The sequence below is a fragment of the Hylobates moloch genome, unplaced genomic scaffold (assembly GCF_009828535.3).
Source record: "Hylobates moloch isolate HMO894 unplaced genomic scaffold, HMol_V3 SCAFFOLD_12, whole genome shotgun sequence".
Lineage (NCBI taxonomy): Eukaryota > Metazoa > Chordata > Mammalia > Primates > Hylobatidae > Hylobates > Hylobates moloch.
In genome coordinates, this window is record NW_026652287.1 from 17,423,171 (window position 1) to 17,432,343 (window position 9,173).

Below are 9,173 nucleotides of genomic sequence, written 5' to 3' on the forward strand. Positions count from 1 at the left end.
CCCTATGTCTGCTCCTGGCCTTACTGAAAACTTCAATGTCTTAATAGTAAAATAATCGGTAACGTGTTGGGCACTCGATATGCGCAAAGCACATGCGAAGTGCTTTATCAGGGTTGTTACCCCCTTGAACCCTCAGGGCACTCAGCCCGCAAGGAAGATGCTGTCCCTATCTCCCCTTTGCATATGGGGGCAGTAGCCAGGGAAGAAGGACACATGGGTCAAGGTTCGTGGACTGCCACACAGAGGTGAGCCAGGACTGTTTTTCATGAGAGCTTGCTTCCAATTCGGTATAGCCTTCCAGTTTCCCAGTGGCTTTTATCTCCTCATTAATTCTCACCTGATTTCTGGAACTGATTTCTTATTCCCATTTGATAGATATAAATATGAAGTTTCAGCAAGGGGCAGGGAACTTGCCCAAAGCCACACAGAGCTGCTGCTGCTGCTATTTATGATGCTAATGATTGACATCCTATAAGGAGCCCTCAATTAGGTCCCAGTTACATGCAGCTTAGGCGAGGGAGGTATGATTATTATCTCCACTTTACAGCTGAAGATACTGAAGTTTAGAGAATGACATCACTAAACCCAAGTTACTTGGCTGATTATGATGGAGTTAGAATTGGAACCCAGGCAGTTGGGTGTCCCAGCCTACTCTCTTAAACACGGTCATATGTTCTCTTTCCAGAAACAGATCTGAAGCCAATCCCTGAGCCTCCTGGGCCGTACACTGTCCCACTATTTCAAAAGAAACTCAGTGAGGAGAGGGCAGAGGGAGAATATGTCCAGCATCTCAGCCTCATTGTTTTCCACTTGGCAGCCCCCTCCAGTTCAGGTAAATAGAAGAGATTCCGTCATTGTTTGTCCCTGGTCCTAATGACTTTCGTCTTTGTGTCTTCGGAGCCAGACCTCACCCCTGGGAAGCTGGCCTGGGGCCTGAGAGGCACCAGCCGCCTCTGTGAACAATGGTCTTTGTTCTTCACACTTTCCCTATCAAAGCCTCACAGCAGGGATGGCCTTCAGAGGCGATGGGCGATGTGATAATTCCTGTGCCAGGGCTGAGGAGGGGGGCAGGAAAGGAGGGGTCAGGTCCAACTTTGACCCAGTTAGTTACTCTGGGGTCTGCTGTCCTGCCCTGGTAAGAATAAACTCAGCAGAGGCTATGAATAGCTTGGGCTTATTAGCTCATCTTGTCTTCTGTGAATTGTTCTGTTATCTTCTGGGAGTAGCAAGTCTGGAAATGATGTTGGTGGACAGGGAATATTAATAACAATAATAATAATTGATGATGATGATGATGATGATGACGATGATGATGCCTGGGTATATTTATTGTGCTCTTACCATGTTCTGGGTATTCTGCTAAGAATGACATATACGTTTACATTTACATTTACAGTGCATTACATTTACATTTAAACCTAACTGCAACCTTGGAAGGTGAAAACTGTTATGTCAATTACTATGCATGCTCATTGTAATTCTCCATGTTTTTCAGATGAAGAAAATAAGGCTCAGCCGGGAGCAGATAAGTTGCCCCAGGTCACAGAGCTGGGCCTTGAACCCAGGTCTATATGACTTCAAAAGCCAGTCCTCTTAACCACTGGGTTCAGATGGCTCTTTGTAACAATGAGCAGCATGAGAAATGGACAGAGGAGGTGAACTGGGGGCAGGCACACTAGAGTGCTCCCAGTAAGTTGAGTCATGTGACCTTGGGCTGGTGCCTGTAATCGCTAAGCCTCTTTGTCCTCATCTGTAAAATAGGATAAGCCATCTTAATGCTTGCAATCTCATTGCAATGCAATGCCTGCTGGAGATAGAATCTGCCCTAGATGGTTCAAACTATGAGAGTTTAATTAAGGGACTACTTACAGCGGGCTGGAGGGGGTTAATCACATGAACATGAGGTGCTGAGGCATCAGGAATCTAGCAACAGTGGAGAGCTGTTCACATCCATAAGCTGAAGTCGGAAGAAAAGAGGAAGGGTTTCAGGAGCCCAGGCAGGGCTGGGGTCATGGTGGATGAGTCACCTGGCACAGGTCAGGGACGGACACACCCCTCCAGAAATGTGGTTCTGAATTAGGGAGGAAACAAGGAAGAAACACCTGGCTTTTCTCCTTCTTCCCTTTGATCTCCTGCCAGTGCTTCCTATTAGATGACCCCAGCCAGAAGCACACCACAGGGGTGCTAGGAGGTGTCATCCACAGGGGTCAGCTTCAGGGGCACAGGACAGAGAAGGTTAGAGAATAGGGGGAGCTGGCAAATGGAGACTAACTGCAGGCCTATCTTCCAGGGTCCTTGTGCAAAGCGAATAGGGCTTTTTAATGGAAAGCATCTAGTCTGCAAGAGGCACACAATAAATCAGTTCTGTGACTGGAAAGGGTCCTGATCCAGACCCCGAGAGAGGGTTCTTGGATCTCGTGCAACGAAGAATTTGAGGTGAGTCCATAGAGTAAAGAAAGTGAAAGCAAGTGTATTAAGAAAGTAAAGGAATAAAAGAATGGCTACTCCATAGACAGATCGGCCCCAAGGGCTGCTGGCTGTCCATTTTTATGGTTATTTCTTGATTATATGCTAAACAAGGTGTGGATTATTCATACGTCCCCTTTTTATTTTAGACCATAGAGGGTAACTTCCTGATGTTGCCATGGAATTCATAAACTGTCATGGCGCTGGTGGGAGTGTAGCAGTGAGGTTGACCAGAGGTCCCTCTCGTCACCATCTTGGTTTTGATGGGTTTTGGCCAGCTCCTTTACTGCAACCTGTTTTATCAGCAAGGTCTTTATGACCTGTATCTTGTGCTTACCTATTATCTCATTCTGTGACTTAGAATGTCTAACCTTCTGGGAATGCAGCATAGTAGGTCTCAGCCTTATTTTACCCAGCCCCTATTGAAGATGGAGTTGCTGTGGTTTAAATGCCTCTGGCAGCTCTATTTTGCAAAGTGTGTACTCGGTGCCAGACACAGGACGAAGTCCTGGAAATCCTTGTTGGTATACAATGGTGTCATCTTTTCACAGGAGGCAAAACGGCATCCCCACCGAGAGGGCAGATGCTGGAGCCAGATAGCCTGAATCCAGGCCCTGCTCTTCTGCTGCCCAGTTTTATGACCCCAGGAAATTCATTTATTCTTGTGCCTCAGTTTCTTCATCTGCAACAACAGTAGTACCTACACCTCACAGGGATTGGGAGAGGATCGAATGAGTTAAAACATGTGATGCTCTTACCCAGTGCCTGGCCCCTTGTCAGTCCTCAGTAAATGCTGGCTATGATATTTCAAGATGCTTACATTCAAGAAGGGCTGTCAGACAAATCAACTAAGTGCAAAGTCTGATGTGTTTTCGCAGTGTAAGGAGTAGGTATTGATTGGGGAGCACAGACAGGAAGCCTGTTTCGATCAAGTAAGACCTCTCTGAGGAGGTGATGTTTAAGCTGAGACCTGCTGGATGAGTGAGAAGCTTCCAGGACCAGAGAAGAGTGGTCTGGGCAGCAGAAAGAGCAGGTGCAAAGGCCCTGAGGCAGAAACAATTTGGGATGTTCAAGGAACAGCAAGAATACCATCAAGGGGAGGAGAAGAGTATTTGAGGTTAGAGAAGTGTCATGGGCCTTGTAGGCCAGTGCAAGGAATTCAGATTTTCTTCTGGCAAAAAAAGAAACTCCTGGAAGGGTGTTACAGTGAGAAGTGACATGACCCAATGTGCTCATCTGGGTCCTCCAAGATGCAGGTGCCAAGACGAGATTAAATGTGGAAAGGTTTTTTTAGGGGAAGTGCCTGTTGGAGAGAAAATGGAGAGAGAGCTGAGAAAGGCAGGAGAGCTAGCTAGAGGACTGGCATACAGGTCTGATTCCTAGTGAAGGAGATACAAAGAAGCTTGGGTGGAAGCATCCCAGGCTGCCAAGCTGTCCAAGATTCATCAAAGCCATGGGGAGCCCTTGAACTATGAAAGGAATTCTGTGTCTCCCAGGAACGTGTCTGCCTTAGTATCCTGCCGTTTTCAGACATTGGCTGGGGATGGCCCACAGAACACACAGCCTCCTGTTTGTGCAGGGAGCTCCAGAGCCCAGCAGCTGGGCCCTCAGGCCACTGGGCTCCCCGTTCTTGTTGTTCCACGAGGTGCATTTTGCGCCATTTGACTTGCATTTTCAGATGTGCACTTGGGCCATTCTAAGAAGACAGGCTGAGAGGGTGGACAAGAGGTACACTGATGACCGTTAAAGGCTCTAGTGCCAAAGGCCTATGCAGGGGGCTGTATGGGCAACCCCAGATGGGGCTCAGTGTGGAGGCCAGACAGAGGTGTGTGCCTCCCGGTGAGCTGGGCCCTGCCTGGCTCCATCCCTGCCTGTCCAGTCTCCTGACACCCCCGCAAATCCCCTGTCTCCCCGGAGGAAGTCAGGCCTGTAGCCTGGCTTCCTGCTATTATGCCATTTTTACAGCCTGGACTTGATTTAGGTGTTACGCTCTTGCTAAGAATATGCCCTGACACTTGAAAGGAACTTTATTATTGTCCTAATTTGTGAAGAATTAGTCGTTGCTTTTTTTTTTCCCCCCTGCTCCCCTTTCTTCTCTGCAGGGTCAGGCTGGAGCCGAGTTATTGTTGTTAAATTTAGATCTGAAACTATATTGGGCCTGGGCTGGTGTCTCTATGCTTTCACTTCTTAAAACAGGAAGGAAGGCCCCAGCTGGGGGGTTTCATAGAGCCAAGAAGCTGCTCTGAAGGCCTCGGGAAATGTGTTTTGGTGGAAACCACTAGATATGCTTAGAAAGGACCAGATTCAGAGAGTGTCTTGGTGTGGTTAAATTGAAAGATTTTTCCCTGGCCTTCTGATATGCCTGTGAGCCAGGTCTGCAACTATGGTAGGTTACAGCATGGGCAGTGAAAGCCACCTGACTTTGGACGGGAAACTCCTGCTCAGCTGCCTCATTGCCTCAGTTTCCCAATCTGTAAAATGAAGATCGTGATATTACCAGAGGCCGGTGGCAGATTAACTGAGGTAGCATTAGTAAAGTGTGTAGCGGAGTGCCTGAAGCATGCATAGGTAACATGTGTGAGCTCTGGGTTTCCTGGCTGGTGGAGCTCAAACTTAGAACAAATCAAGGAAGGTCTTAGAGATAAAAAGAATTCCATGGTAAAGCATTAATTGATCAACTGAATGAACTTACTAGTTACTTGAGAATTAATACCAGCAAGTTATTAAGAAATAGCAAAAATCATTTTGTGATACTAGCTAATGTTGACTGAGCGATTTCTACATGTCTGGAACCAGCTAAGTCCTTGATATATGAGACAGCACAGAGCATAGTGACGAGTGGGGCTCTCAGAGCACTCGGTTCACAATCCCAGCTCTGCCCCTTAGCAGCTGTGTGGTCTTAGGTAAGTTACTTTACCTCTGTGAGCCTCAGTTTATTTTATATTTTGAGATGGGATCTCACTCCCTTGCCCAGGCTGGAGGGCAATGGCACAATCATAGCTCATTGCGGCCTGGGCAACAGAGCAAAATCCCATCTCAAAATAAAATCCAACATTTTGACGAACCTTCTGAGAAACCCTCAGCCAGAGCCACCCAGTTAAGCCACTCCAGAATTCTTGGTTCACAGAAATGATACGATTTCTTTTTTTCTTTTTTAAGCAGCTAACTTTTGGACTAACTTGTTACATGACCATAGCTAACTATATGACCTTATGTAATTTGCTTGACCTCTCTAAGCTTCAGTCTGATCATTTGTAAGATGGGAATAACAGTCTTTCTCTTAGGGGATTGTGGTGTTTAAATAAAATAATTTTTTAAATAATAGCAAATGTATATGTAGTGATTTCTAAGTACCAGGCACTTTACATAAATTAATTCCTTAAAGCATTGACAAATTACCAGAACTTTAAAGTGTTGGTAAATGGTTGGCCCACATCCGAAGGCTGGACTAGGGGTGAAGGATCTGCCTTGGCTGTTTGATAAGAGGCCTCAGTTTGTTGCCATGTGAGGTTCTCCTCAGAGCTGCCTGAGCATCCTCACAATATGGCAGGTGGCTTCCTCCAGAGCAAATGATTCAAGAGAGAAGGAAGAAGCCATACTCTCTTTTATGACCTAACCTCAGAGGTGACATACTATCACTTCTGCCATATTCTATGGGTCACACTAACCAATCCTGATACAACAAGGGAGGGAATTGAACAAAGTTGAGATGCCAAGAGGTGGGAAATATTGAAGGCCATCTTGGAGGCTGCCACCCTGGTCACCCTGTGGGTAAATGATGGAGACAGGAATTGAGTTTAGACTCTGCATTCTGCCTTGATTGATGTGTCCTGCATCTGCTACACACCAGGGACCCATCTGCTACACACCAGGGACCCAGAGCCTTCAAGGTGCTCCCAGGCCAAGAGAAAACTGATGAACAATGGAGCAATTGCCTCAGGGGCAATTGAGTTTAGAATGTGGACTGTGAGAGCTCAGCAGAGGGGGTCCTTGTGCAGACTGGGGGATGAGGAGAGTTATTCTGGCTGAGAGGCTCGAGAAGAGCAGTTCTGGAACAGGAAACAGCATATGCAAAGGCCCAGGGGTGAGATAATGGGGTTTACTGCAACTGAAGCATGGAGTTCCTATTAGGGAACGGTGAGAGATGAGGATTGAGAGACATCCCCAGGGTCACCTTCCATAAGGGCATTGTAGGCTATGCTACAGAGACTAGGCTTCATCCTCAGGGTAGTGATAGCCATTGAAGGTTTTTGATAAAAAAAGAAAAATGTTCAAGTTTATATCAGCCATAAGAGCACAGGACCTGAGATTAGAAATAAGACATCAAGTCTCCATTGGCCTTTGGTTAGACCATCTTCGCTAAATCCCTGCCCCACTCCTAGCTCCAAGGTACTCAGATCTGTAAAAGGGGGACAATCATTATACCGACCTCATGGGCTTGTGGGGCCATGGAAGTGAGAGGCATGAGGATGAATAGGAAAATGTAAAGGGCTCGACAGATGGGAGTTCTCCTCTGAAATCATTGTAGAGGTGTTGGTGAGGCAAAGGATAGGCCAAGAGACTGAGAGATCAAGAGTGGGAAAATGGGAGACACACTGGCTTTGTCTCCAAGGCCCCCTCTGTAGCCAGACTTTTCTCAAGATACCATTCCTATTTGCCCATCAGTGGGGTGTGGGCAGGAGAGGAAGAGCCAGGACAGGTCTGAGAGCAAGTCCTTGACCCTCAAGCTACATATACTTGAGGAAAAGACCTCATAGAAGTGGAAAACCCGGCACTGCCAGAATCCTGGCTTCTCTCTTTGCAAGCTACATGATCTGGAGCCACCAATTAAACCCACTGACCTGGGGCCACCAGTTAAACTCACTAAGCGTCCATTGGATCATCTGTAAGATGGGGATGCCCATGTCAGCACCATACGGACAGGAATCTTTTCTGCCTTGTTCAGCATTGCATTCCTAGTACTACAGCAAATATTGGCACACAGTAGTTGCTCATTAAATGTACGTTAAATGAGGAGAGGGATTTTCACTGGATGATTATCTAGAAATCTAGCTTCTATGGCTATGGCTCTATTGGGAGACCTAGCATGTCTATCCCTCCTTATCATTGTTTATGCTGTTCTCTTGTCCTAGAATACTCTTCCCCGTTTCTCCATTCATGCAAGTAAGCCAAGCCTTCAACCCCACTATGTTGAAATGGCTTCTGCTTCTGAGTTCCCTATGAATATGTAAGGAAAAACCCCTGGACCCACCACCTACTAGATTTGTGACCTCAGGCAGGATCTATGACCTCTTTGTGACTCAATTTCCTTATCTGCTAAAATGGGGATAATGTTTCTCCTTATAACCCATAAGGTTGTTTGAAGGTTAAAAAAGATAGTGCCCAGCACATAGTAAGTGCTCAAATGTAGTAGCTCCAAGTTTTATTAATTTCCCCCTCCAGGAGAATCCAGAATCCTTGGTGCTTCTGTAACACCCTCCTCCCCACTATCGTTACTATCATTTCTGCAGGGCTTCATTGTCTGTGATTTCTCCAACAAACCAAACACACTCCTGCCCATGCAATTCCCTTTGCCAGAAACACTGTTCCCTCAGATGTCCACATGACTGACTTTCTCACTTTCTTTAAGTCTCTACTCAAATGAACACTACGGTGATAACAGGCCTTCTGGACTCTCCACTTAAAATTGCATTGCTCTCCCTATTAAAATAGATTCCATTCTCCAGTCTTAGTTTTCTGTGTGGCATTCATTTCCACTTGAACACATCTCGTCTACCATATTCATTTATTCACCTTATTTGTTTTGTTTTCCGCCACTTGAATGTGAGCTTCTGAGGGCACAGATTTTGACAATTATATACATGCTGTATCCCCAGTGGTTGTTGAATGAATTAACAAAAGAGTGAAGGATTGAATAATCTATATAACAAAGGGGAGGTTTGGGAGGGAGGGCATTAGCACAAATACCTAATGCATGCAGGGCTTAAAACCTAGATGACAGGGGTGCAGGAAACCACCATGACACCTGTATACCTATGTAACAAACCTGCACATTCAGCACATGTATCTCAGAACTTAAAATTTAAAAAAATTAGAAAAGAAAAGAGACATTTGTTTCTTCCACTGTATTTGCCATATATAGGTCCTGGAAAGTTAGAGCTACTGGTCTTCCTTCAGGTGAGAGGAAGAAAAAGGGCTCAGAGAGGTAGAAGCCTCCTCCAGTGACCACACAGCCAGTAACAGCAAATACTTAAATATCATTCACTACATACTAAGGACTGTTCTAGACTACTCATTTTATAAGAGATGTGTATTATTTACCCAGGGATGCTATAACAGAATGCTGGAAACTAGTTGGCTTAAGCAACAGAAATGTATTGTCTCATACTTTTGGAGGCTGGAAGTCCAAGTTCAAGATGTTGGCAAGGCCATGCTCCCTCTGAGCACAGCAGGAATAATTTGCTCCAGGCCTCTCTCCTAGCTTCTGGTAGCCCTTTGACTTGTGTCAGCATAACTTCAGTCCTCACATGGTGTTCTTCCCGTATGCAGGCCTGTGTCCAAATTTCCCCTGTTAATATTGAATTAGGGGCCCATCTTACTCCAACAGGACCTCGTTTTAACTAATTAAACCTCAATGATCCGATTTCCAAATAAAGTCACATTCTGAACTACTAGGGGTTAAAACTTCCACATATAAAATTTGGGAG